This window comes from Dermacentor variabilis, unplaced genomic scaffold (genome assembly GCF_050947875.1).
Source record: "Dermacentor variabilis isolate Ectoservices unplaced genomic scaffold, ASM5094787v1 scaffold_12, whole genome shotgun sequence".
NCBI classification, from domain to species: domain Eukaryota; kingdom Metazoa; phylum Arthropoda; class Arachnida; order Ixodida; family Ixodidae; genus Dermacentor; species Dermacentor variabilis.
The window spans coordinates 34,559,047-34,586,724 of record NW_027460280.1 but is presented as its reverse complement, the minus strand read 5'-3'; the positions used below and the strand labels follow the sequence as shown (position 1 = coordinate 34,586,724).

The 27,678-nt window shown below is 47.4% G+C and overlaps 1 protein-coding gene across 1 annotated transcript in view; it reads right to left on the bottom strand.

The window, feature by feature from the left end:
* LOC142566232 (cell adhesion molecule Dscam1-like) overlaps positions 1-27,678 on the bottom strand; it is a 706,104-nt gene that overhangs the window by 580,151 nt on the left and 98,275 nt on the right. The gene's annotated exons all lie outside the window — the stretch shown is intronic.

The following is a 27,678-nucleotide window of genomic DNA, read 5'->3' as shown; positions in this document are numbered from 1 at the left end:
CGGCTGCGGAGAACGTATTTTCGGCATGTCAGACATCCTGTGTCTGCGAGCATTTTACGCCACGCAATAACCACGCTGTATACACAATTAACCAAAGACAAACGCGCACCCATGCGTTTTATTCAGTAACCAGCAGATACACAGTTCGGCCATGTTTAGAGCAGGATATTGTGCCGCGGAAAAATGAACGCGCCCCCACCGTTCAACACCGCGCCGTCAAAAATCACGGTCGTTGACACAATTGAGCCTATCCGATACACGGTTTTTTTATCGGTCTTTTGAACTGCAACCTGGGGCTCATTGTATACGCCAAAAGCCGGTGCGTTTTTCGTAGTAGAAAGGTACTGCGCCATGAAAGCAAAAATTGAGATATTTTAGAAATTACATCGACAAGGCACTTTCTCTTTGCAATAGAATTGCCTTGGAGTCTTCGTAAGCGGCTATGGGCGCATACAGAGACGGATCCGGAGCGTAACTTTCCGTTAGCGCTACACCTAAAAAAATGACGCCGATTTGGTGATCTCTTCAGTGAGTTAATGTTGACAGAATGAAGCTTCTATCGCGATAGCACAAGCGCACCTATAGCCATGGGGCAGTTACCCTACTTTCGAGAATTTGGTCGATTCATATTTTTCATCAGATACGATGCTCTTTTCAAGTTTTGTGTATGTCTATGGAGACAAGCGAAACACACTCTGTAGAAGCCATTAAATTTTTTTATTTTATTTCTGTGGCAGCTAAGCGTTTAATGCTGACAAATAAATGCGCTTACGATAGGTATTCAACTAAAACATGCGAGACGCTGCGTAGCGCATTGAATTATTAGGCTAGATGTAAGCACAGATCTCATTGGCTACCAGGCGGTCATAAGCCTTTAAATTTGAGTAACACCGGAGAAGCCTGACGCAGAGGCGTGATATAGATGGATTTGATACTGAAATTTCTGCATTCATGCAGTTATCACCTGCCTGTATTCGCTAGATGTTCTGGCGCAGGCGGTAAAGCGTTCTCAGCATGGGCAGGGTATTGTTATATCTACCATGTCGCGATACGTTGAATATAGCCAATAAAGTAACGCACAATGCCATAACGATCTCATAAGTGCCGGTCATGGTTTTTATATGTATTATTATTTTTCATTGCGCGAACTGAGTTAACGCTCTCGGCGGAGTGCTGCTGCATCCGCTACTATATTGTAATAATGTTTTTTTGCAGCTGTGCTTTAATAAAGAGGTCATTTCAATATGCACGTGAGCAGTGTAAATGTATGAATATGAACGTGGAAGACCCGGTATACCATAGAGTTCTCGTGCGAAAGAGGGACATTCACTTGAGTGCTTTCGTCATTCATTAGGCTGTCCCTCTCTGTGAAAGTGAATATGGATATTGAAACAAATGCATCGAGCAGCTGCTGTTTTAATAATTGCTATACGCAATTAATTCAGCATATAAGTTCTGGTACACTTGCATATATGTTAAGACGAAACAGTCAAGTTCTCCCTGTATAACATCTCTGCAGCAACTAAGGCATACGACAGTGTTCAACTTTTATTTATGAAAGGTCGTGTGCTCAAACGAATAGCCCTTGCGAATCTCACACTGTTTTAGTTGTGCGCCTTTACGGCACGCTCCGCTCTGAGTTGCCCCGCTAGGCCACAGCGGAGCGACGGGCGATTTTCATGTTTTAGTTATATGTTTAGCGCAGCGGCGCGGACCTTTCGTAGTTGTAGCGCCCTCTGGCCAAATTCGGAGTAATGAAAGAAAACCACTCATTGATCACTTTTATAAAGTAAAACATATATATATATATATATATATATATATATATATATATATATATATATATATATATATTGCCGCCAGCATTGCGAGAAGAAAAAGATGACCGACATATCCCAACTGCGTAGCCGCCACACCGCGAGCGTCAAGCAAAGCACCGCAAGGCAACGCTCGGCCGGTGCTGACAGGCCGGTGGCTCGTGCGCGAGAATCGGACGATTGGCACGCGACAGGAGGCGACAGAGAGGAGAACGACGTTCGAAGGAGCGAAGCTCGAGGGACGTTTTTTGTTGTTGTTGAGTGCTCAGTCGGTTTTTGTTGACGGGCACAGGTTCGCCCAGCATAAATCAGTTTTCGTAGAAACGGCTGTTGTAACTGTTGGTTACAGTATATATATATATATATATATATATATATATATATATATATATATATATATATATATATATATATATATATATATATATATATATATATATATATATATGTACAACTTATTTGTCGATGAATTATCTAGACGTGCGCTTGTAATGCTGCGTTGCCAGTCTATTTCATGCAGTGGAAAATAAAGCGCCGTCTTGTACAACGCCACGGGATAGCCAGCAAGCTTGCTTTCTGCATCCAATCCAATCCTTTCTCACGCCAACGCTAGCGTACGCGCTGCGCATCACGCTCCCCTCAGGCAGCTCCTAAGGGGACCGTGTTCCTCACTCCGCTAACCAGTTGACGGCTAAGCGGACGGCGCATGCGCATTCGCGCTTCCGCTCCGCTCAGCTGCTGAGCGGAGCGTAAACACGCTCAACTAAAACACAAGAGGAAGCTTTAGCTCGGGTGATCCTATCTAAGTACATGTAAAAGGAGAATTCATTTTTCTCGGCAACCACAGCACCAAATTTGACGAGGTTTGTTGCATTTAAAGGAAAAGTTTAAGATCTAGTGACTGTTGCTTTCGAATTTTTTATTTAAATCGTTAATCATTATTAAAAATTGGCTAAAATTGAAAATTTTCAATAAGCGATACTCTCAAGTTTACAACTCTCTAACTCAGCAACGAAAATGATATCACAATTCTGTTATTTGCACCTGGTAGTACGTCTAAAGTAGACAAAATTGATATGTTACACATGAATCTAAAGAAAAAATTAGTTACATGGAAATACAACTTTTGTCATAACCCTTGTACACAACGTAACAAATTCAGGTAATATATAAGTTGACATATATAATTTGTCCGCTTTGAATGATCTAATGCATGCCGTTTACAGAACCGGGATATCTATTTTTGATGCAGAGCTATCATTGTATAAACTTCGTGCGTCTATATTTTTCGTACTTTCGAATTTTTGACTATCCTTTTCATAAAATTGAGGCCCTAAACCGAAATTCCGCCTAAAGCAGTCACTAGAATTTAACTTTCTCTATTAAATGCAACAAATGTCATTAAAATTGATCCAGGGGTTATCCCAGAAAAGCGTTCTTGCGTTTTACATGTATTTGATTAGGCCACGTCGGTGTTTGGCCCGAGTCATAGAGTTTCTCACTATAACACCTAGAGGGTAATCTGGCGCCACCGTCTATGGGAGTTTATTAAGGGGGCACCGTGCCGTCATGGGAATGACAGTATGACGGAATATGTGTCTGCGAGGCTCGCGTTGGCTGGTGTTGTAAGACGCTTCGTCTAAAACGTGGATATGGCTACGCAAATAACGCGTTCTCAAAGTAAAATCTTCATAAAGTGTTTCCATTCACGCATATTACATCTTTACTCACCCACAATGCATGACCAAGGGAAGAAAAGCAAGAACAGACGACCAACTGTTTCAAAGCGAGCGCGAACCTTGTCGTCTGTCCTCCAACTTCAGCGGCCCGCTGATACTTCTTACGTAACATGTAGTCGTACACACAATAACAAGTACCCATAGTTAAAGAAAACATGTTTTTGCGTAATAATAAAGCCAAAACAGCTTTTCACGTGCTGTTTTAGTAGAAAATGAAACATTGTGACAGACGGAACGGTGCTTGCCAAGCGCTTCTTCAAGGTGTCCAGTCTCTCCGAGAACGATGCCAATCCGAAGTCACAATATACCGGCATTCCCATGCACACCACAGCGCAGCAGCGCCAGATTTTCCTCTAGGTAATGCAGTGAGGAACTCTATGGGCCGAGCTAAAGCTTCCTCTTAACGCGACAGCCTTAAGGGCCCCGTGTCGCAGAAAATCCGGCGTCGGCGTGCGGCGTCCCGCGATCGGTGTCAGGTGTCGGCAAAAGAATTTCGTACCACATTCTGAACCACGCACACCCAAACACTCTTCTACCACCAAAGTTGCTGATACCTTGTCTTTCATTCTTTACAAAGTTATTCATCGGAATTTCGAGAACGGCAGCCCACGAACCAATCTAATGGAAAAGAAAAAAGAACCATCAACAGTGTATATATCTTATGTTAGCTCTTCTCAGACTGAAATATTAGAAGTACTAAACAATAACAGGAGGTCGACCCACGCAAGAGGCCACGTTTCTACCAGAAAGCTTGTCTTCGTGCATAACGTTCGCCGCCAGCGTTTGCAGTTGCCGGGAAGCATGAAAAGCAGTCGGGGCTCTTTGAAAGCTATCGCGTTCCACTCTTAAAGGCGAAGCTTAAGCATCCTCCAAATTTTTTCAGTTTCTTTCGCACGAAGACGTTTTATTTCTTGTTTGTCGTATTTCGCTCACAGTTGAATCGGCCAATTTATTATAACACTCACTACTACATTATAACTCGTTGTGTACAAAGTAAATAGACATCCAAACCAAAAACTTTTGAGTGGGATAAAATGTAGGAGCATGACAGCGCGCTGGTTACGATCATGTATAGTATTATGGCCGTTTTACTTAATAACCTTTCCTTTTGTTTCATGCGTAGCGCGGGAACTTTTCGAAAAGGTGGTTGGAGACGCCAGAACAGACGAGGTGATGTAAGGCAGCACTCGAAACTCTTTTTCTTTACCGAGCTTTTCCCAGACGAATAACGCGGCTTTGAAGTCACAGCCAGCCGCGGGCTACTTCGTTCGGGATCCAAACACGGAGGCTCTTTGTAAATTCAAATCAATTTCAGAGAGTTCACCGCCTCACGTCAAACCACGAAGGCCGCCCAGCTCGCGAGTCCCGATCGCATCACTTCGAAACGCGAGCCGACGGGGCGCGCACAGGGAGACCACGCGATGCGGCAAAAAGCCACGGACGGACGTCATAAACATGCGGGCTGTATTTCACTAGAACAACTGACTCTGATATTCAAATTAGGCCCTCGACACCCCTCCCCGTCCCTCTCGCTGTGCTCGTGCGCTTTGAGACTGCGGCGCTTCGGGCAAAACGCAGCTCGGCTCGCGAAAGTTTGGGATGCGTTCTCGATTCGGTGCCCCCCCCCCCCCCCTGCCTCCTCTATTGTTTGTCTTGTGAACCGCACCCCGATCTGCGAGCGGCAGTTCCTGCTCCCGCAAGGTTAATTAAATTCTGAGGTCGCGAGACACAAAAGAAACCTAATGAGGAGGTAGTCAACGGGCGCAAGGATTACACCGGGAGGGCTGCAGGGGCTAGCCGTTGCCTAATGCCGGCCCCATTGCGAAAGAACAGCGGCAGGACTACTTGGAGCCGTTGACGAATGGCCTGACTCCTCATTAGACGGCATCGGGAGCAAAAGAATCCTTAGCCGCTACACAGCGCGGGTGGTTTTGTGTTTGCTGCTCTCAGTTGTATTGTTGTACTACATGCGTGTACAGACAGACACAACGACTCTGGTCTGGTCTGGTCGTGCTCTTATAAGAATCACGCAGCTAGCACCCCAAATGAGCGGAAGAATTAGTCGGCATGATGAAATACCCTCGGCGCTAAATGGCAAATTTCTGGAGCTGTTGAGCGAAGGGTCGCAACTTTTGTAAATGCCCAAGAGTCGCACGTGACAGAAACAAACCTTCCATGAAAGCGTGACGCAAACAACAAATCACACCGAATTAGTATTTCTTCTCACTGAAAACCGAAAGTAACCGGCACGTTTACGTGCACTCTCAAAGAAAATTGCTTGTAACAGAGAAAGAAGGCTTAAAACAAGGAAATGAATTACACTGGAGCGGCAAGGGGGAGGAGGTGGATATAGCATTGAAGAAGAGGCATGCGAAGGAGGAATATCCCACGGATCGAAGGCAAGAAAAAAAACCCTTCCAGTAGAGCCGAAAGAAGACGGGCCAAGAAGCAGCGAAAAAAAAAAAAGAAGGGAAATGGGAGCGAGGAGCCGAAATTGCCGCTGCGCCATTAATAACGACGCGAAAGCAGGCAAGTAATTCGAGCCATTTTCCGCGCGCTTCCATCGCTCTTCGTCAAAGCTAAGTGTTGTACGCGTGGACGGCGGCGGCCAAGGCCCCCTGCAGTCGCGTGCCTGGGCAAATCAAATGCAGAGCTTGCCCTTCCTTAGCGCAATTACACGGTTGGCGGGGTAGCAGGGAGCAGCGGCGAGCATAGGGGTGGGGGGCCACGCTCTGTGATTTTGTTCCGCAGGACTTAAACGCGTTTCACGAGCTCCGCTGGTCGCGCCAGGTTCAAATGCGCATTCATGAGTGCTTGCCGTGGGAGCTCCTCACGGGTGCCGATGTACGAGACGGAAATGAACAGGTCGAGCGTTCAGTCGGTAATCATCTCTGTCTCCGTGCTTGTTCCGGCGAGAACTATAGGCCAACATCTCCATTCGATAAATATTTCTATTTATTGTTCTGCCCTTTATGAGTACTTCATAGCCTCCCATTTCCCTCATACTCACTAGCGATGGAACATTTCACTTCACAGTGTAAGAGTTTCAAGTTCCTATAGCAGAGATGCAAGGAATAGAAAAAGCATGCAAAAATGGCAATTATGAATCTATTAGGATGTATTGTACGGGCAGGTCTCTTCTTTATAAAGTCGCATTGGGATCATCATAATCTTTGTCGTCGTCATTGTCGTAGTCATCACCATCATTATCAGCATCATCGTGGCCGTCGTCATTGTAGTTTTATCTCTGCTGCAAGATGGATGCCTCTTTTATAGATAAGCAATTACGCCTTTCTGCGTTTTCTTTTTATCTTATCACACCACCCAATCATCTGTCGCCCTCAACTATGTTCCCTGTCGCTGGGAACCCACGCTGTTACTCTGATAGGCTGCCTGTTATCTGTTGCACGAGTCACTTGTGCCATTAAAAAAAAGACGTACAGAAACCATCTACGATGATTGGTAATGTAAGCGGATAGCCCAAGCGTACGAAAGAGCGAACGGGGGCGAGCGAACGACCGAGCAAGCAAGCGAACAAACCAGCGAGGCAAGCAAACGAACCAACCTTTTCGTTGTCGAGGCGCACCTCAAAGCTCAAGTGTGGCAAAATAATAAATAAATAAAGCCAGCTGGCGGAGACAATTATACCAGGTGTTTCCGCATGCCTTCTCTCATTGACCATGTGAATATTGGGAAACGCCAATTAGTGCTCATGGTTTAATCAACAGCGCATAGGCCCTTCTGCTAAAGCTACACAACGTGTGCGTTAATGTGCTTGATCGTCTACACCGGCAGTGACAGCCACCGAGGGCCCTTCAGGCTTGACTTGTGAAATATGCAGCGAAACACTTCAGCACTTGCTTTTACAAACACTCACTGTTAAGCCATCCTCGACCGGAGTTGCTCGTTCACTGACTCATATTGAAAAACTCGAGCGTATATATTGAGTCGCTGTTAGACTCGCAAAGCTGCTGTTGAATTGTTTTCATTAATAACATCTTGATGAGGGCTAGTTGGTTCATATTTAAAACTGAGCTCTAACAGCGCGATCAAACGAGGACGTGAAGAAACATGCACCACAGACAAGCTCTAACTGCCGAGTGGAAGTTTATTCGAAGTTCACCGGCCATTTTTGCACCTGTTCCAGCACAGGCATGCGTACACCAGTCACATGCCGGGTGTTTCAGCGAACACTTTCAAAGACTTTTTAAGGTTGGCTGCGGCATATATCACAATTTTTGTCCATGAGCTCGTCTACTCGAAGAGGCGGACATTACTTGCGCAAGAAATTCAAGCGCATATTCGACCAATTAACAAAAATCTACTAGTTAAGTTTTTAACTAATTGCCTTACGGCGCATATTCCACTTTACGAATTCTACCCGAGGAGTTCGCAAGGCGGATCCACTTGGAACGAATTCTCAAAATGACACCAGGGCCGCTATTTTGTAGCGATGCCTTATGCCTTATTCTATGCTCTTCTTATCATCCACCACACACGGCCGCCCGATCCCGTTTGATAATGTGGGCAGACCGTCGCTCTGACCACTGGCCACGCGCGAAAAGTCTGAAAAAGAATAGAATCGGAAAAGGCATCGCTGCAAAATACCGGCCCAGGGGCCGTATAACGTAGAACTATTCCAATATGTTTTTATTCCAATCTCCTGACGTCAAATTTGCGTAACCGCCAACGCAAGCATCGGGCGGAGACCCGCAGCGTTGTCTGAACAAACCAATCAAATGCTCCCCTCGTTCATAGGAGTTCACTTTTGTTTGCTTGAAAAACGAATAACATTGCCTGCACTGAGCGGCTTGTTTTATCTAATTGGCTCACAAGAGGGGAGGAGCATGCTTAAGTGGAGAGGGATTCGATGGGGCCGAGCCACTGCACTGAATATCAATAACCGGATGAAGAGGGTGGTGCCGGTGTCTGCGATTGGTCCACTTTCTCTTACTTAGCTTGCGGTGGGTCGTCGACATTCGCGGCGGCATGCAACGGAAGCTTAAGAGTGACGCTAAAACGGTTCCTCAGCAAAGAAGAGTTGGTAGAACGAGGTCGTAAACGTGCCGAAAGTTCTCGAAAACGTTACACGGCCCCGCAAAATGCTTTATTACGCGCAAATAAACCCATGCTTTCCGGTAGGGGCGAGTAGCCAGTGCCCGAGTGACCGGTGGCAGCCATCTTTTATTCCTTTCGGAAAGGGGCAGCCTGCGGCTATTCAGAAGAAAACTCACTTTTGTTCGGCATATTAATGCATCTTTAACGCGCACACGTCGCTTTGACGCGGTAAGTTTTCGCGGTTTTGTGACGTCGCGTGAGAGGCAGGTGAAGTGGGTGCAGCCCGAAAACTTTTCACCAATAGCCGACGGCTAATGGCGAAAAGGCGTGGAATTAGAAATAACTATTTTTGTTTTGTTCGGTCAAAGTATGCGTAATCAGTGTGTACACGTCATATCAGATGGGGAGGAATCGCGGTTTTCGTGACGTCGCGTGACAGACAGGTGCAGTGAGGGTGGTCCAAGAAAGTTTTTGTCCAATCGCGGTGGGCTGATTGCAGAATTGGAATAGAAAAGTTTGGAATAGTTTTACGTTATAGCGTCCCAGTTTCGAGATATTAATTCCCGAACCTTGCGGTGAAATGCCTTGGTGTTCCAGTTACTTTTGTGCTTTAGTGCACAAAACGATGTTTTCTTTAAGAAAGTAGGCGGAACGAGAGTGCATGCTTACCGCAAGTTTGACGGCACACACCTCGTAAATGGTGCAATCCACACAATTATTTTCAAGTGGATATGCCTTGCAGTTTAATAAAGTTTTAGTAAACCTTGTTGTCCTGCGACAACGCACACTCAGAACCGACTAAGGATGGCGTAGCGACCACATGCATTCAGGCAGCACCGAGTAAGACGTGGGAGCACGCTAGTGAGGGAAGTTTATTAAATCAGACAGCACGCTAACAGAACGCAGGTTTTCCCCATTCTGTCATCACTTCAGTATGCGAAGCTATCTTGCAGAAATAAAAATATAAGTTGGAACCAGCACACCAAGAAAATAATTACGACAAGGGACCAGTACATGTACCTGCACAGGTTGTCATGCATTCTAAAGAACGTTTCCAATCGACGGATACGTCCGCAAAATCAGCATAATCATAATCTTTCATTCAGAAAACTATTTCGTTTCTCGACAAGGCCAGAAATGGAGTGCTTACACATTTATCTCCTTCCTTTCGAATCTGATATTCCTCTATAACTTAATAGACATAATGTTAAGTTACTCTTCAGTGCCCCGCGCAAGCTCTCCTTGGTATGCGATCGTATGAAAAAGCTCGAAAGCCCCCCTGCACCACCAATCACAAAACTTGTTTCACTGACTGCACGCGCAACGTTATCTGTCTGATAACGCTTAGCTGTGGTAAATAATATATTGGACAAACGGAACAGTGTTTCAGTGACAGAGCTCGTCAGCACTGCAGTAACGTGAAGAATGGACGTGGAAGTCATTGGGCGGGACATTGTAACAAGCGCGCATACACTCCCATGTATGAAAAGACGAAGTTCACAGGGAAGGGAAATCCAAATTATAGAGGCATATCAGATTCGAAAGGAAGGAGGTAGATGTGTAAGCACTCCCTATGTGTAAGATGTGTAAGAAGCCGACGTTCCATTTTTTCCCTATATTTAAATAAAAAGCTAATAAGTAATAAAAGTGCTTTTCTTTCTCTTTTGTGAACTGTTTAAATGTTCTGGTACAACTACAATCAATCAATCAATCAATCAATCAATCAATCAATCAATCAATTAATTAATCGAGTATTTATTTATTTAATGTACCCAGGAATAACACTGGCATCTGGGTGCTGATGAACAGAAAAAGCAAAACGAAAAAGTAAAAATGTAAAACAACCTATGACTAAAAGCTAGGGGATAAAAAATAGAATAAGAAAACAAAGACAATAAGGAACTGTATGAGAAAATAATAATAATAATAATAATAATAATAATAATAATAATAATAATAATAATAATAATAATAATAATAATAATAATAATAATAATAATAATAATAATAATAATAATAATGATAATAATAATAATAATAATAATAATAATAATAATAATAATAATAATAAGTTGAAGAAGAAACATGCAAGAGGCGAGTTATGCATGAGCAAGCACTGTATGCAGAGAAGAGACAATGACGAAGGCGGACACGCTGTACTGCACGCGCTCTATAGCAGGAGTCATACTCCGGGCACAGCGAATACAGGATACAAGTATGCATTTAGTTTCGTGCATCAAAAAAAAAAACTAAACAAACAAAACTAATCAACCTAAAACAACATGTGAGACCCTGCTGTTAGAGCCTTTTTGAAATGTGCTAACGGGCGGTGATGACCTCGAGCTGAGAAGGTCAATGACTTCAGACATCCATAACTGCACTACACGTGAACTTCTTCACAATATGGAAATATATGGCGCAAATCGATTCACAATCCATCATTTAATTACGGAAAAATGAACCAACAGGTTTACTGTGGACAAATAGCGGCTGGCATCTATTGAAAGAGACACCAGCTATTTGATTCACTATTTAAGGGAAGCAGAACAGAACGCAGTGAAAAGCTAGTAAACAGTATACAGTGAAAGGAAAACAATATAGGTCACGTTTTTACGTATATATGGAACCCCGCTAGTTTATGTACAGGTGAGCGTGCACGTGTAAGATATGCAAAAATAAACAATTTAAGTATCGGACGCAAAAAAAAGAAGGCGTTGTGTATGTATCGTCATAGACGCTAATGCAAACCGTTGTCAGCCGATTGAAAGGGACCCTAAAATGAACTCGTTGTAGTGGTCAATTCCACTTCACCAACACCAAAATGTCAACTCTTGCCACCAGAGGAATCCTGGTAAGCCAGAAAAGACGCGAAAACAAAACACAGTGGGCCAACGCTGCACTAAAGTTCCCGCAGCAGCTCACCGTGACGTCAGCAATTTTTACAGTGTGAACTAGAGTGTAGTTAAGGATTTATGGGTAAACGAACGCTACACTGCACTGTCCTGCTCTATAGTGTTTCTCTAAGTTTCTCTGTGTCTACCCGACGCAGTGCCTTAGAGGCTATGGTGTTGCGATGCTAAGCACGAGGTCACGGGATCGAATCCCGGCCGCGGCGGCCGCATTTCGAAGGGGGCGAGACGTCAAAACGCCCGTGTTCCGTGCATTGGGTGCACGTTAAAGATTCCCAGGAGGTCAAAATTAATCCCACTACGGCGTGCCAGATAACTAAATCGTGGTTTTGGCACGTGAAACCCCGGAATTCTTTTCCTTTGTATTGCGTCACAGGGACCCATCCCATAGCTGCTAATTTTCCTGTACTTTTTCACTGTACCTTTTCCTTGGCCGTTGTCTCCTGATATTCCTTCCCTTTGGTGCCCATTCTAACAAGACCAACAATTTTTTTTTTATTTTCTCTCCCCCTCTCACTGCTGCCGCGCGTGGCGTTGTTCTTTCTGCAAACGCATTGACGAACAGGTGGTGTATCTACCTTGTTGTTACGCGTTGTGGGTTGCTGTGGTCCCCTCAACCGCAAAGAAACCGAATGAAGCGATCGGGAGAGATGGCGTGCCGCCCGTCATAGTGTTCATCGTCCCTGAAAGAGGTGTTTGACTCGCACAATAAACTGCAATGCGCGCAAGGAACAATGAAGCGTTCCCGTGATGGATAAGCGGCGTGTATACATGCGGCTGGCAGGCGCCGCCGATGCAGCGGAACCGCGACACGTCTTCGCCGCGAGGTGCCAGCACTCCATCAAAAGCGCTCGCTCGCGATGCTCGCTTAGATTCAACACTGGAGATGCGCCGCGACTGCGGTGCGAGTCAGCAATCTGCGCCAGTCGCGCCGAACCAGAGCGACGCATGTCCTGCAGGCGCATACATCGCCTCTCCTCGAGCGGAACGGCTGTGACGAACGACGGAGCATAGCGCACAGGGTCAGCGGTTCTCCCCAGTGCGGGCAGGCGGAGCGCCGGCGGGATGTCGTCCTCGTCGCCGCCGTGATTCAGTGCGCCGCCGGGCTCCTCGAGGAGCTCGCGCCACGAATCAGTCACGTCGCTGCGCTGCGCGCGCTTTCCGCGGCGGAGCTGTCACGGCGGAGAAGGGAGCGAGCCTCTTATTGCGACTTCGCGTCTCCACCAGTCAAATGGTCGGCGGGTATTTGTAACCGCGCCACCGCTGACGACGACGACGCCGCGCGGTGGCACGCAATTCTGGGAGCACTGCACCTCTCGTACCGTTCCAAGGTCTCGTTCCAGGGTGCCCCGTGAGCCTCGGGGTAAGACTGAGGAAACGGGAATTGGGGACCGGACGACTCAACGGCCGTGGTGGTCTCCCGATTTGTTTCGCTCATTTTGTTTTTCTTTTTTTCCTTTTGCCCCAAAAGAAAATGACCGTGCGCGTTATTGGTCGTTCGAGTGATTCGTAGAAGGACGCACCGATCATTCAGGGTTAAGGCACAGTCTGATGTCATACTCGGCCTGAAGGATCAACTAGAAACGAGAAAAGAAAGGAAATATCCGAGCGCTGGCGGCTCAGATTTATGGCTTCGGAAAGCAACGACTGCTCTCCGCGAAGCAGTTCCATCTCCCGTTCTCTCGTGATCCGTGTTCTGTGGGGCGACTATTCTTCATCTGGGACAGTCGCTTAGTCGATGAACGCTCCGCCATGATGCCACGGGAAAGCGCATCTAGGAATGCTGAGTTGCTGCCGCTATCGTACTATGAAATTTCCGTGCTTCTTTATCACTGCTTTCCTGCTCCTGGTCGCTTCTATTTCTTTTTACTTCCTTCAGATTTGGAAGGTCAGCTCTCACATAGATAGAAACAATTATATCTACAGTTATGGGTCGCCTACTTGAATGTTGAACTAGGAAGGTTTCGTGGAAAGCTGTCTCCTGGATTGTTTGCCCCACGAGTGACATTTCCTAAAAAGAACCATAAAAGCGACGTAATTTCATGCCAATGTTCTCTAACTTGGCACTCCTCCATCGTTAATTTGCTTAAGAACCGAGATTAGCAACTTTTCATTTTCTCTTTGCACTCGATAAAATTTCCACAGAATATTTCCGGCTAAGAAGAGAGAGAGCCGGAGAGAAAAAGAGGGAAAAACAGAAAAAAAAAAGAAAACGAGAAACGAACAAGAAAATCCAGATTGAAATGGTACGAAATACCGCATGTGCCAGTATTCAGCCGTTAATGTGCCGTTTAGCTATTACCAGTCAAACTAAGCAAAATAGCGCGCCTAGCTTACAAAACAGTGCTGATAATTAAGATCAGCTTTCTTTATTCGAGAGCAAATAACGATAACACCCAGAGCCAACAATTCTTTAATTTAAATTTTAATTCACCCGAAATTACATTGGCAGCAAATACAACCGCAAATCACACGCGCTATTGCGCTGCAGGAGGCAGGTATGTTCGTCAGGAAGAAAAAAAATAATGCCGCTTTAATGAATAGTGTCGAAATAATTAACCCACCTACACGTCATCACAATTCTATATCGCTGAGGTCCAATTATCAAGAAATTACGGGGAATCAAAATTTCCCTATCTCAGTATTTTTATGCCTGCATAGTTCGAATATGATCTTGATGACTCCGCTCAACGCACAAAGTTATGTTCGCAACATGACTTGAGTCGCGTCGAGAAACAAAGGCGACAAGAAAAATGACACTAACACAGTGCTGCTCTTGTGCCATCAGCGTGATCTTACCGTCATCTCGCTGCACAGCGTGATTAATGACACGTCAGTAAAATATCAGAAATATTAGCTGGCGAAATGTTTCACCTCAGAATCGTTGCAAAATTTTTTTCCGGAGTTACGTGCCAGTATTGCGTCCATAAATTAAGAAGTTAAATTAACAAAACGCGTTGCTCTGATTTCTCAGACGCTGCACACACTGTTCCCGAACGAAATAATAAAAATAAATACTCGCTTGTGTTCCTACCATTCGATAAGATCGATTCAAACGGAAATCGTCGCAGGTAACGCTTGGAGATTTTTTAATACCTACACAAATTATACAGACAAGATATACTTATAGAAATTAGACAGCAATGCAACACTATTATTATTCCCTCTTTTCAAACGAAGCTTGTATTCGCTCACAAGTTTCGGTGCCGGTCTGGTCACGCAAAAACCGAGATGCTACCAGAGCAGAGCAGCTGCGGGAAAGGGCGGTTTGATGAGTGGACATGTGCGCCGGCGCTGGAGTCATTAGCAAGTATTCCAGCTGCATAGGCGCGCGCTCGCGCCACGCGCGCAGCCAATCATATCCGTTTCCCTTCCGCCGGGGAGGGAAAGGGCAGGACAGGGTTTCGCACGCGCTGCGGCGGCTTCGTTTCTGTTCAGTTCATTGTTGGAAAACGGATGGGATGGCCACGCGTTGTGCGTTCCCCCGAGGAAATGGCAGCCTTCCACGAGCGGCGGCGAGAAGTCACCCTTGAAAGGGCTGGCGTCGGCGCGCCGATCCAACCGTTATAGCCGCCCGAGCCCAGGCAATTCGACAACAAGGAGAAGATCGCGAGCTGACAGAGCGGGAGGCCGAAGCAAAACCGGCACCGTTATCTGTGGGTTACTTAACCGCGACGAAGGTCAGCCGCACGGAGGACAAGCTTCGCTTACCCCCATTTTCCGGCAGGGGAAGGGTTAAATTTTTTTTACTGCAAATCCCACATTAACTAACTTTTACTGTGCATGGCCAAAAATTCAGTAGTGGGAGCGAAATGCAATTACAAAAAGAAAGAAGGAATCGCTAATAATTTGACAGACCGGCGAATAAACACTATGTCTATTACTTGACGTCAACGGGATGACTTCTAACTTCAGCAGCATATTTAGAGCTTCCCGACTTCGTATGCATTTCAGCATGATAAATGAATGATCTTCATGACCATCTCAACACAAATTCAGTTCCAAGTGCATAGTTCTGCTCGCGTATCGCTTTGTGTTCCGTCCCAGTTCTGTGGCGTAGTAATTTGATCCCTATACACAAGTTCTATCGGTGCAGGCGGGAGGCAAGAAATAACTGGCACCGTCAAGTAAAGTCGGGTCAGGAGATTTCGCGCGTGAGGCGTTATTCCTGTCAGGTCCCGATGGCGCATGTATACACGCTATTAACCCCGCTTGTTAATCGAGGCCCGCAACAGAAGATAGAGGCCAGAAAGGGCACGAAGAGAAAGGGGGGGTGGGGGATAGAGAAGGGTAAACAGCACTGCCGGGGCAAGAGTGACCAAGAGTCGAGGGCTCAGCGGCGGTCGTGTGTCTTGGGGGCGCGACTGCACAGCCAGGAGGACGCTCGCGCGCGCTGCGACGCACGCAGGACGCGACGAGCATCCCCCCTCCGACGCATCGATTGTCCCCCCCCCCCCTCCCCCGGATCAATGGCCAACGACAACATGCGTCGCCTGCATCATTTATGCGGCTCGCGAAACAAAGCCGCTCAGCCGGACACGCGATCGCCTCTGCAGACTCGACGCCGGCCGAAATTCGCTCTCTCTTTCTTCCTTGCGAACGGCCCCACTAAAGAGGTGGACTTACGCCCGCCGATCAAATATTCCGAGGCCCCGTTCTCTCTTTCTTTCGTTTTCTTTTTCTTTTTTTTGCTGACAGCGCTAATCCCACGTTGGTGCATTCCGTTTGCTGCTTTCGTCCAGAAGAATGCCTCTGTCGCTCGCTGGCAAAGCCTCGCTGTGCCGGCATCGCCTTTCGGCCGCGTTGCTTAATATTTTCATTTTGTTAGAGAATATGGCACCTAAATAAAGAGGTGACCAGTCAGACATGTTACCTTAATCTATATAGTCTATTTTCCTCTTTTACAATTCTTCTCTTTCTTCCTTTTTTGTGTGTCTGTTTGTTTATTTTTTTTTTTATTTATAACATACTGCAGACCACACATTGCTCCTTGCAGGAAGGGACTCAAGCAACGAGTCAAATTAGAAACAATCCAAGGAAAAGAAAAGAAAACGCAAATATAGAAATACGAATACTATACAATAAATACAAATAAATTTGCATAACAGAGAGCATATGAGTAACGCACTTCACTAGGAACGGGAGTCGCACTCAGACACTGTTCTGGGGAAGAAAGAAAATTTGTATGTATTTGTCCTGGCGAAAAGAGGGGTTAATGCATATGTGTGATCATGACGTGTACGGCTTGTGGACAGAGGGCCCACGTATACCGAGGGGTCTCAGGACAATTCACGATTAATTAGTTGCTGTAGGAAATTCAGGCGAAGCACCTGCCTCCGTGTCTCGAGGAGGGGAATGTCGTCTGCCACCAATTTTTAGCTGTGTGGGGAAATCTGTACGCTGAAACTTAGAATAAATAAAACGCATAGCCTTTCTCTGAATTCTCTCCATGATTTAAATGTTATGTTTAGTGTATGGATCCCATGTAATGCAAGTGTATACTAGTTTAGGCCTGATGAAAGTAAAATAACTTAATAATTTAATGCTGGCAGGTGAATTTCTCAGTTTGTTATTGTCTGATCTGGCGAAGTGGAGAAAGAAGTAAGTGTAAAGCCTTCTGTTATTCCTTCCCGACAATTTCTGTTGGTGTTAGTAATAACGTTATACCATCCGAATCTTCACCAATCCTCCGCAATGTGTATGCGCCGTCAGTTAAGGAAAACAAAACGAAACGAAACGAATCGTAAGGCCTAAGTTTGTGGCTACGTGAATGCTCACAACTGGCGGGGCTACTTGCCGGCTCGCTACAGTGAAACGCAACGTGCAGCAACCCCTATTGCTGCAAGATGGCATATCCACGGAGTAATCGTTACGTCTCAGTGCACTTACATGACGCATGCATTTATTTTGTAACGCTCCCCGTTTAAGGCTATATTCTGAGCATGAGTGCCAGCTTATCGCCCAAAAAGCATTGTCCCGTTGACAATTTGAATTCTGTAACGGTCCTTGCGTGGTGGCTTACACAACGCTACTTTTCTTTTTTTTTTCTCTCGATTACATGTCACGTGCGTGAAAGGACATGCATGGAATACACTGTTACCACGGCATCACATATCATGGCGGCTCCTCTGTCAGGTCATCATGCACAGTCATCCTTGAACGAGCAGGTATTCTAAATCTTATAAAAGTTATTACGATCTCATAATTCAAGTGCTGTAGCTCCAGAAACGGCTGCCGCCTTCGAAGGCAAAGAATAAATAAACAAAGGGAAATATGCGCATTAGCGAAGTTTCTTGCAGGGTCTCCAACCACGTATTTCTCCTCAAACCCATTTCGTTTCCTTTTCACGTTTCAATGTTCAGACTGCACAAATGCCTTAATATCACGCACTGGCACTTGTTATTAAAATTGAAGCGGGGTTAAAGACAACTAAATTGGGCAGTAGTAAAGGGCGAGCCACTGAAATACGCGCACCCCTTAAGATGGAGTGAAAGGCAATGGAATAAATAAAGAATTGGAAGAGGAATCATGCCCTCCAGGGCGCTTCGCTATCGCCGTGAATGTACACAAGTAGAAAAAGAAGAGCATTATGATAAAGTGGCTCGCAACATACACTTCAGGATCATTTCAAAATGCGAACCCTTCCACAGTGACACGCTACATTCAGCGCATTGAAAAAAAAAACTAGGGCATGCACGTTTGATATACATTCGTTGCTCATTACACTCCCCACTAGCGCTCCGTTGGCCGTAAAAGCGCCTCGCGATGGCGGAGGCGCGGGCCGCGCTCGCTATTTTGAAGAATAAACTCTGCCGCATGACAGATTCGCTCGTGCATCCATCGGACGAAGCGCGTTTTCATCTGCGAAAAACGCACCGCGCGCCCGCGCTTTCTCGAAGCCCATTACGCGAGATGAGAATTTGTCACCTTACTCTCAGGACGACGTTCCCAAAGTTGGGTACGATGCTTCAGTGGGGAGGGATGAAAAAAAAAAGGCATCAAGGCACGAAAGAGAAGGCGCACGACAAGGCGGCTAAGACGCCGGGCGCGCCCCGAGCCAAGATGGCATAGAAAGGGAGCAGAGGGCACGGAGGAGTTCGTCAGTTTGCTGCACGGTACGAGCGTATCGAGGCCCTGTCCCAACGCGACTCCGAAGAAAACAGCTCGGCAAAGGAAGCCATCTCGGGGGCGCGTCTAATCCACGAATGATGCGAGCGAAGATGGTCAGCGGAGGGAAAGAGGAACTATCGGGCGCTTTCCCCGCGGATGGCGGCGGCCGAAACGAAACTACCAGATACTGCCGCGACGCGCGCTGCCTCGGATCGGCGGCAAACAGACCGAGATTAGAAAACATACAGACGCGTCGCACAGTGCCCACGTCTTGCGAGGAAAAGAAGCTGCGGGGACAAGATCGCGAGGGGCGAGCATAAAACGAAAATCGGGTGCGTACACTAGAAGCGAAGGGAAAAGAAACACGCGGAAAAAAAAAAAATACGGAGAGGCCGCGTAGTCGAGGGTCCCTTTCTCGACGCTCCGCTCTAAAGCGAAATCCGCAAACATTAATTTTTAGCCCATCAATCTCGACGACCGCCCTAGCTTTCTCGTTTACTCCTCTATCCAGCAGAATCCCATGGAGCAAAAGAAAACAGCGCAAAGCACACAGCTGGCAAAAAAAAAAAAAGGACTTGAGAAGAGAAAAGTGCCGGAACAAGTAAACATGGGAAAGGCTGGGAGAAAAATTGAAAAGGAAGAGCAGTGCAGAGAAGCCTCGTGGTCTCGGTGCAGTGTAAAATCTGCAGAGCGGTATGGCGTATGCTGCAGACACGGAGCACGCGAGTCCGCGGTGTTTACGCGCCAGAGGCAAATAGGTTTCATTGTGCATCACGCGCGCCCACCACGCACGCGCGAGCGTCTCTTGAGGGGATGCCTCCAACTCGGCCGGTATGATTTCGTCCAGTGTACCGCGGCATGAGCGTACGCTTGCGTAAGCTCGCGAGGAGATGACGAGAAGAGTGCAGCTGTGACCTGGGCACACGAGGTCTCCTCCAGGCCACAGTAAAAGAAACCCAAGGAGAGGGCGAGGCTCCTGAGAGAGGGGTGAGGGGGCAGTGGTTCGAATCCGGCTGAAAAAAAGAAAACAACGAACAAAATCGTACCCAACAGCACTGGCAGCGATCTGTCCTCTTTCTCCTATGTCGGGGAAACAAGACGAAGTGCTGGAAAACAAAGCGGCAGCAGAAGAGATGTCAGCAAAAGAGAGAACAAATGGAAGGAGTGAGGTAAATAGCCACCCGTCTGGGTTTGAAGGCACACGGAGTGAAAAAAAGCAACACAAATAGACGTGAAAGAAGACAGCTAAACTAAAAGCCTCGCGCAACGGGCGGGAAAGACTGGCGCATCCGCGACCGCGCCGGGTCTCGACGGAATCCATCTCCCGTTGTCCGCCATCCCGGGGCATATAAGGGACGCGCAAGCCGTCGCTTCCGAAGCCGAGGAAACAAACAAGGGAGCAGCGGCAAAAGACGGCGCAGGCCTCGCGGCAGCGAGTCATTCGGCGCCATCGCTCGCTCTCTGCCTTCGCCCTGCACCGGGCGATGTTGTTCGCCGAACGAACGATCGGCAGCGCAACTGCTCAACGACAAAGCGTCGGAAGCGAGGAACGCTGCGGCTGGAAACACAGATCCGCTCGCGGAGCCTAAGACAATTCCTCATCAGGAGCAGAGCCGCATGGCTTCGTAGGGTAAGCGAGAAGAGCATACATGTGGAAGAGAAGTTGTATCGTCGTAGTGTGCTCACTATGGTCGGAAGAATAGGCCAACTTTTCGCTCTGCAATGAAGATGCAAGAGGCGAGTTAAAACAAGGAAAACATATCTGTAAACATGGCAACATCGCGAATTCTTGCCGTCATGGTGAATGCGCAGGCGGCGTCCATTGCATGAGGCTGTCTCCACAAGTGGAGAATGGAGAAATATACCACTGATTAATTTGGGGCCTAAACTACTAACATTCCACAGTATCCGCCATGTGAGCCACTCACTATATACGCGCACGCTTCAAGAGGAAAGAAAAGAACGCTTGCCCACCTATTCATTCTATTAGGTTCGCACCAGTGGAAATGTTTGGCTTGAGAATTGAAGCAGGCGAACGCAAAAGCAAGGCGCTTCATGGGCGTTTACGCCACACGGAGTTCATTAACGCGCGCCGAGAGCCCCGGGTATACGAGTGTTTTGGCATTCCGTCCCCAGAGGAATGCAGCAGCCGTGGCCGGGACTCGAACTCACGACCTTGTTCACAGTAAAAGAACGTCGTCGCCCACTGCACCACCGCAGCTGACCTAGCTTATTCAAATGTACAAATGTGATGACATCAGTTTCGTTACAGCTCGCGGAGAAAGATCCGCGAGGTCCCTCAGAAAAGCAAAGAATATCCTTCTTACGCCATGCACCAACATCAATGACAGTAAAATTAAGGATTTGGTAAACATTGCAGTTCAAAATGTTTTATAATGCGAGAGAGAGAGTGAGAGAGAAATGACGCATAGAAAGGCAGGGAGGTTAACCAGAGGTAGTTCTGGTTGGTTATCCTGCACGGGGGGAAGGAGTAGGGGGATAAAAATAGAAACAGAGTGGATGGGTGAGAGAGGCAGATATATATATATATATATACATATATATATATATATATATATATATATATATATATATATATATATATATATATATATATATATATATATATATATATATATATATATATATATATATATATATATATATATATATAGAGAGAGAGAGAGAGAGAGAGAGAGAGAGAGAGAGACGAGCACAAACAAACCGGGTACGCTATAGAGCGGTATGGGGTGGCATTATTCAAGTCTATCGTGAACGCCCGTAGACCGCAGGAACATTGGTAACGCTAGTAAGGCCTTCAGCGCGGAGGTTCCTTGGGAGCACTGACCTAAAGCTTTTAGTTCTGACAGTGGACGATAGGCCAATTGGTCCAGCACTCTGCACATCACTTCTATGTGGGCACGATATCGCGGGCAGGCACAGATAACGTGTGCGAGCGTCGCATCGCTACTGCCTGTATCGCCCGTAGGGCTGTTGGCCATTCCGATAAGGAAAGCATATGCGTTTTTAAATGCAACGTCTAACCACAGACGGTACAGCATGGTCTGTTCACGTTGTGGTAACCTAGGCGGTAGTTGCATCCGTATATCAGGAGACAACGAACGCAAACAACACAGGGTGAAAACGTTCGAGCCTCAGAGGGGCAAAGAACATTCATGGGACATCAATCGCAGCCTAGCAGCAGTGTCTGTTCGCGAAATCGGAACCAAGACACATTGACCACTTCCATGTGCAGGTCGGGTTGCTTCGTCTGCGTGGTCATTCCCGCTGATGTCGCAATGTCCTAGAGTAAACACAAATTTGTGTTCACGCTACAAAGACTCCTTGAAAGGCAAGCAACGTTTGAATGAGACTGAGTGTTAGTTTACACGAGAGCTTAAATAATCGACAGTAATAGCAGAATAGGAGTTACTGGTCTTATAGTCGCTCACTCTAGGCACGACAATAGCTGTCGCGCCACCCACCCGCGAGGCGCAACAATCATGTGGGAGAGGGCAGCCAAAGTTCCCAAAAGCGCCCCGCAGAACTCAACACCAGTAACTACGAATAATTGTCGACGTGTCTAATACGTCCCAACGTACCCAAAGCAGACATGAGCACTAGTATGCAGGCGGCTCTGGACAGGATAGAACGCCAAATGGAGGCCCCTCAAATAGGGATTACGGAGCAAGTGAAATCATGTATAGAGTGCGCTTTCGCACGCATGCAAGTTCCTGAGCTTAGCGGCAACAACGAAAGCACGCTTTCCGACCAAGGCTCTCGGCCGCAACCTTCAAATGTGGGCACCCGGCGCCCGCATCCCTATGCAGGACCGCCTGCTTCCTCTCGCGATGATGATGGCGCCGCGTAACGCGGAGCAACTAGTGGTGTGGCAGTGGAATTGTATAGGCGATTCCAAAGCACTTCGAGAAATAGTTGCGCGCAGAGCGTCGCGACTGTAAGTTTGTCACGAGAGATGCGACCCCATTTCTCCGGCTCTGCATTTCATTGATTCCAACGGCAACAGGCTTCGTCACAGCTATGCGCACAATGTTGTCTTTGTCTGGTAAAATATTGCCTCCAGCGGCTTGCGAAACATGGGCGGAATTGAAAAAAAAAATATCTTCGTTCGTAAGCACACTTTGCTATTGGGCAGCCGCCTGCGCTAATAATATGTCCGGTTATCAGGGTACCGTTACCAATCATTCTAGCGTAAGAGCTTTTTTTATTTAAATACCGGCCTAGGTGGACAGAGGCCCAATGGCCCGCACGAATGGCCGAAAGTAGCACGATAACTGAGTGGTCTATAGCTTAATGATTAAGATGAGGAGGATACGAGACGACACGGCCTTGACGATTGCGATATGACGAAGACACACAGTGAACCCAGTGTCGAGCTCTTAACTCTCACCGCAGTAAAACCACATGCTGTCGGGGCGTGCGCAGTGACATCCATTTTTGCACTGCCGGGACAGCGCGTCACCGGAAGCCACGCACGTATTTAGAAACTTCAAACACAAATGGAATAATTGCGTACGCGTGCACACTATCCATTCTATTCGAAGCCACCTGAGTCAATTATCATCATTAAGGCCAACTTCGCAAAGCGAAATCATTGACCGAGGCAGCCTTTACTCGAATGGCCAATAAAAAAACTCGGCAGCTTTCCCCTACTGAAACTCTAGATGTTCTGGTTAACCTCATTGCCTTTGCGTCTTCCCTTGTCTCTCTCTCTCTCTAGATGTTTCCCTTCAGTTTCTCATTCGCCGCCATTAGCTAAAACCGTTCGAGCTAATCAGAAAACCAGTGACATAACAGGTTTGACTGCAATCTTGCTTGACAGATTTAAACTACTATATCGCGTGACGTTTTTCAGAGCTTGCACGATTCAAATTCCATCACCTCAGGAGAATGGATCGGTCGCTATCAGACACACCGCCCGCGGAACTTAGTCGAACGTACACTCTGTTTCGATACGACAGTTGCGTGCGCAGCGGGCTTCCAGTGTCCGCCGCGAGCAGACGCACGGCTGGCGTTTCTGCGAAGACCGGTGGGTGGCGTTCGCTGAGTTCGCAGTCAGCCAAGGTGCCCATAAGCACTGCGAGGGTTGCCAGTAAACAAAGTTCTCGGTCCGCGCCATGTGAACACTCTCGTATCGATGCCGTAAGTCATGCTCGAAGTTTCCGGCGCCGGACCTGTAAACCAGCGAGGAACAAAGCCCTCGCGCGCCTCCCCTCCCCCTCGCAGCGCCACGCGCAACGCAGCGGAGGGCGCCGCGATGGCGCGCTCGCGTGCGCGCGCCTCGTTCCATTACGGCATGTGCGTGTTTGCTCGCCATCCACGTTGCGATCTCAAGCGCCGCCGAAACCGATTTGAATTGTAAATGGCGCGGACGCCCGCGGCGGCGGCATTACCCTCGACGGCTCTATTACCGCGGGCCGCCAACGCGCCAAGACGTGTCCGCAAAATAACGCCCGTCCGGCGCTATCCATCAGCGGCCCAAGTCGAGCACGCAACGAGCCATAAGCTTGTCCCGACTGTACCGGAGGACAGTGCGTCAAGCGACGCACTTCGGCTCGAATGGACCGCACACCTCTCCATTAGACCGCATATGCGCACAACAGCGGAGGCGACGGCGTACGTCTCACCAGCGTCTGTCTTGCTTGTTTAGTTTAACTCCCGCAACAGAACATGACAAGCGGTGCATACTTCGAGATTGTCAAGCTACATACAGGGTGTTTCAGCCAACTTTATTCAGAGTTTAAAAATATGCCATGTAGCTGGACCGAACAAAGGTGATGTTGTTTGCCGTCGCTGCGGCCCTGATCTGCGGCCCTGATTGTTCATTGAAACCACGCAACGCTTGATTCTTACGACAGTCTGTTGCATCTGAGACGACGACGACTGTGCCTGGTCATTTTATCGTGCGTCTGGAGACAACTCATCTTTGAGAAAAGCTGCGGTCGCAGGTTTTGCCAAGACCGCAAATCAAGAAAGGTATAACAGAATTTTTTTAAGCAGCACGCCGCACTATGGACTCTGTTTCGATAGCGTGACGTTAAAGTAAAATGTTATGGATTAAAACGCACGCAGGGGGGCTACCTGCATGTGGTACATTGAGGACTGAATGTTCATTCAAGCATGGACGTCGGAAGCTGAACTTGTTTGCGTAAAACGCGTTAGCCTTGCAGTGCATGAACGCTGAAAAGTAAAACACGCGATTACAGCGCTCCGCCAACACTTTCTCTTTTCTTCTAGCCTCTGCGAGGCCTTTTCGTAATGCACGATAAACATTAAAAAAAAAAAAACCGAGCCTCTTCTAGCCCGCTGAAATTGAAGCCCCTTTAACACACTTCCCGCAGAGAAGGCCAGCCATCTGGGTCATTAACTCCATTGCAGATAAGTATGAAATACAACGCGAAAGTAACGATGCGTGATGAAGTGAGCCGAGAACACACGACGGACTACAGCGTCCATAGACTGGATCTGTACTTCACTGCCGCCGAGTGTCATGGCGTCGATCGCGCCGTCACTCTGGCTCACCATCGCTTCACCAATGACGTGTACAACAGTGCAGTGATGCAGACTCAAGCTCAGCACTCTGCGTCGGAACCACACCCGATGCAATCCGGTCCTGAACGCTCTAAGGCACACCGTACCCACGGTAACACGGGTTTTACTCGGCACACCTTCCACGGAAAGTTGCGCGATTACTTATTTAAACCCCTTGACTGTTTTTTCTTGCGAATTCTAGAAAATGGTGCACCAAAGCGTGATCAATTCACTTGGCTTGTTTTCTTCTTGTTTAAAATCGCAGCCTAAAATGCAGAGCGCCTGCCTGCAGAGACGAGGACGCAGCTTCCGTACGCCCAGAAATCTCGCGCTGCCGTCTCAGATCCCTCGAGGATTTGGTGTCCGGCCTTGTTACTGTCGCCACCGCTTCCGCATGTATTATTTATTTATTTGTTTCTCGTTTGCCTTCTCCCACTGTCTACAACCGTTGGCGGAAAAAGGCGAGGCGCGCCGTATTTTTCAGCATTTGCTCCGTGTCAGTGGTCCCCGCAGTAGTTCCTCGCCGCTGCTCGAAGAGGGAGAAATGTGTCCCCGCACGGCCCTCTGCGCGCGCCGAGACTGCGGAATAGTCAGCCCTCAGAAGTGCTCAACGACGATCGGGCCGAGACAAAAGGAAGCAGTAACAAATGAGTCGAGGCGCAGTAAAACACTCCCCGCCTTCGCCGATCGGCGCTGCGAAGGTATAGCGGCGAGGGAGCGGCTCCTCATTTTTCTTCCTCTCGCCTTCACGCCTGGATGAAGGGAAAAAAGAAGAGAGAGAGAGACGCCAGCGAGGGAGGCTAGGAAGGGCACGAGAGCGCGACGTGTGAGAATCGCTTCGCTCGATTAGGTGCCTATGAATTTTGCACGGAGTGAGGAAGTAAAAAAAAATGAGAAAGGAAATACGGGCCCTCTTTGCCGGGTCACGCATTTGCATCCCTAACTGTCTTTTTCTCGGTCTCTTCAGCATGCGTCGCTCTGCCGTGAAGTTCCATTTTTTTTTCTGAAGCGCGCAGATCACGACCGGTTCCATATGAAACGAAGCGTGCGAGTCTGTGAACGACGGCAGCGCTGGCGGCTCGCTAGCTTTCATTTTGCGCAAGACGCGAGTGCATTGAAAAAGGCACTTCCACTCCTTGTTTAGGTTTGTTTAAAAGCAGAAGCGATGCTCAGGTTTGTCGTGCCTTATATTGCCACTTGTCAGACCCGGAGTACGCGGCACGGCTGCTGCACGGGTTCAGACATAAGGCTCAAAAATTTCAACGTGGAAGTGCGTAGCCAGCCAGTGACACAGGGTCGCTTGTTAGGAAGGCTTACACACAGAGCCAATGAGGCGTGTCTCACCTAGTGTATACGCACAGTTATCCAAAACGTTTTATTTTTCAGGTTATTTTTTCCTACATCTGGAAACTGGAACTTAATGTCAAAGTGTCTCTTTTCAGCTTTCCAGCTATAGAAGCAACTGAAGCGTGAAAATTACTTTGAGATTGGTGCTTTTTTTTTCTTTTTGCGCGCCACGTGCCTTTGCGCCTTTTCAAATTGTTCGAAGACTGCAGCTTTCACGGAAGAAAAAAGATCATGTGACTATGGCTTCGTGAGTCTGCGAAGCAAAGAGCCATCGCTAGTGTCGTGGAAAGTTTACCTTTCTGCTCAGGCTCATCAGCGCGGTATAGGCTTAACGTATTTTACCAATTCACTCAAGTACGCACCTTATTACATAAATGTGGTTCTGCGCTTTTGTTGTTCAGCTGTTCTTTCTTTCATTTTTTATAGCTTCTCCGGTCAGACTCTTGAGCTTCCCGTCAGTATAAATGCATTTACTCTCATTCCCTCCAGCCTGCTCCTCGCTGACCCTTTCCTGTTAATTGTATATATGTGTTCAAAACAAATAATACTAATATTTCTTACTCCACTCTCCGTTTTCCAATTCAGAAGGCCAAGCAGACCCAGCTTAGTACACCTGCATACGTTTAGCTTTTCATTGCTTTCTCTCTCTCTCTCTCTTTTGTTAAGCAGGTTCGGGCCACAAAAAATTTGGAGGTACGCTTGAACTCATAATCTGGGTGGAACTGCTTCTGGTAGATGTAATGGAATTGCTCGAAACTGTTTTGTCTACCCTAACAAATAAGAATGACAACCATTCCACTCTGTGAAGATGGAATGGCAGCGAAAGCTGACGACAATCAAAGCTCTCAAACGAAAAGCAAAGTACTTTCGCTGCCATTCCGTCTTCACAGAGTGGAATGGTTGTCATTTTTTGCGTTGCGAGTCTGGCGTCGTTGCTCGTTCGGAGGCGCTCGGGCTCGCGATTGTCGTTTTCGCTCGGCATCGCGGGAACGCTCTTCGTCGGTGGTCGTTTCGCGCCGGCGCCGCTCACATTCTCGTTGCTGTTCCCTCTGGCGCTTCTCGTACGCATGTTGTTCTTCGAGTGTACGAACTATTCGTGTCTGCCCCATTGATAATGCAGTTATTTTTACCGCCGATAATTCTTCT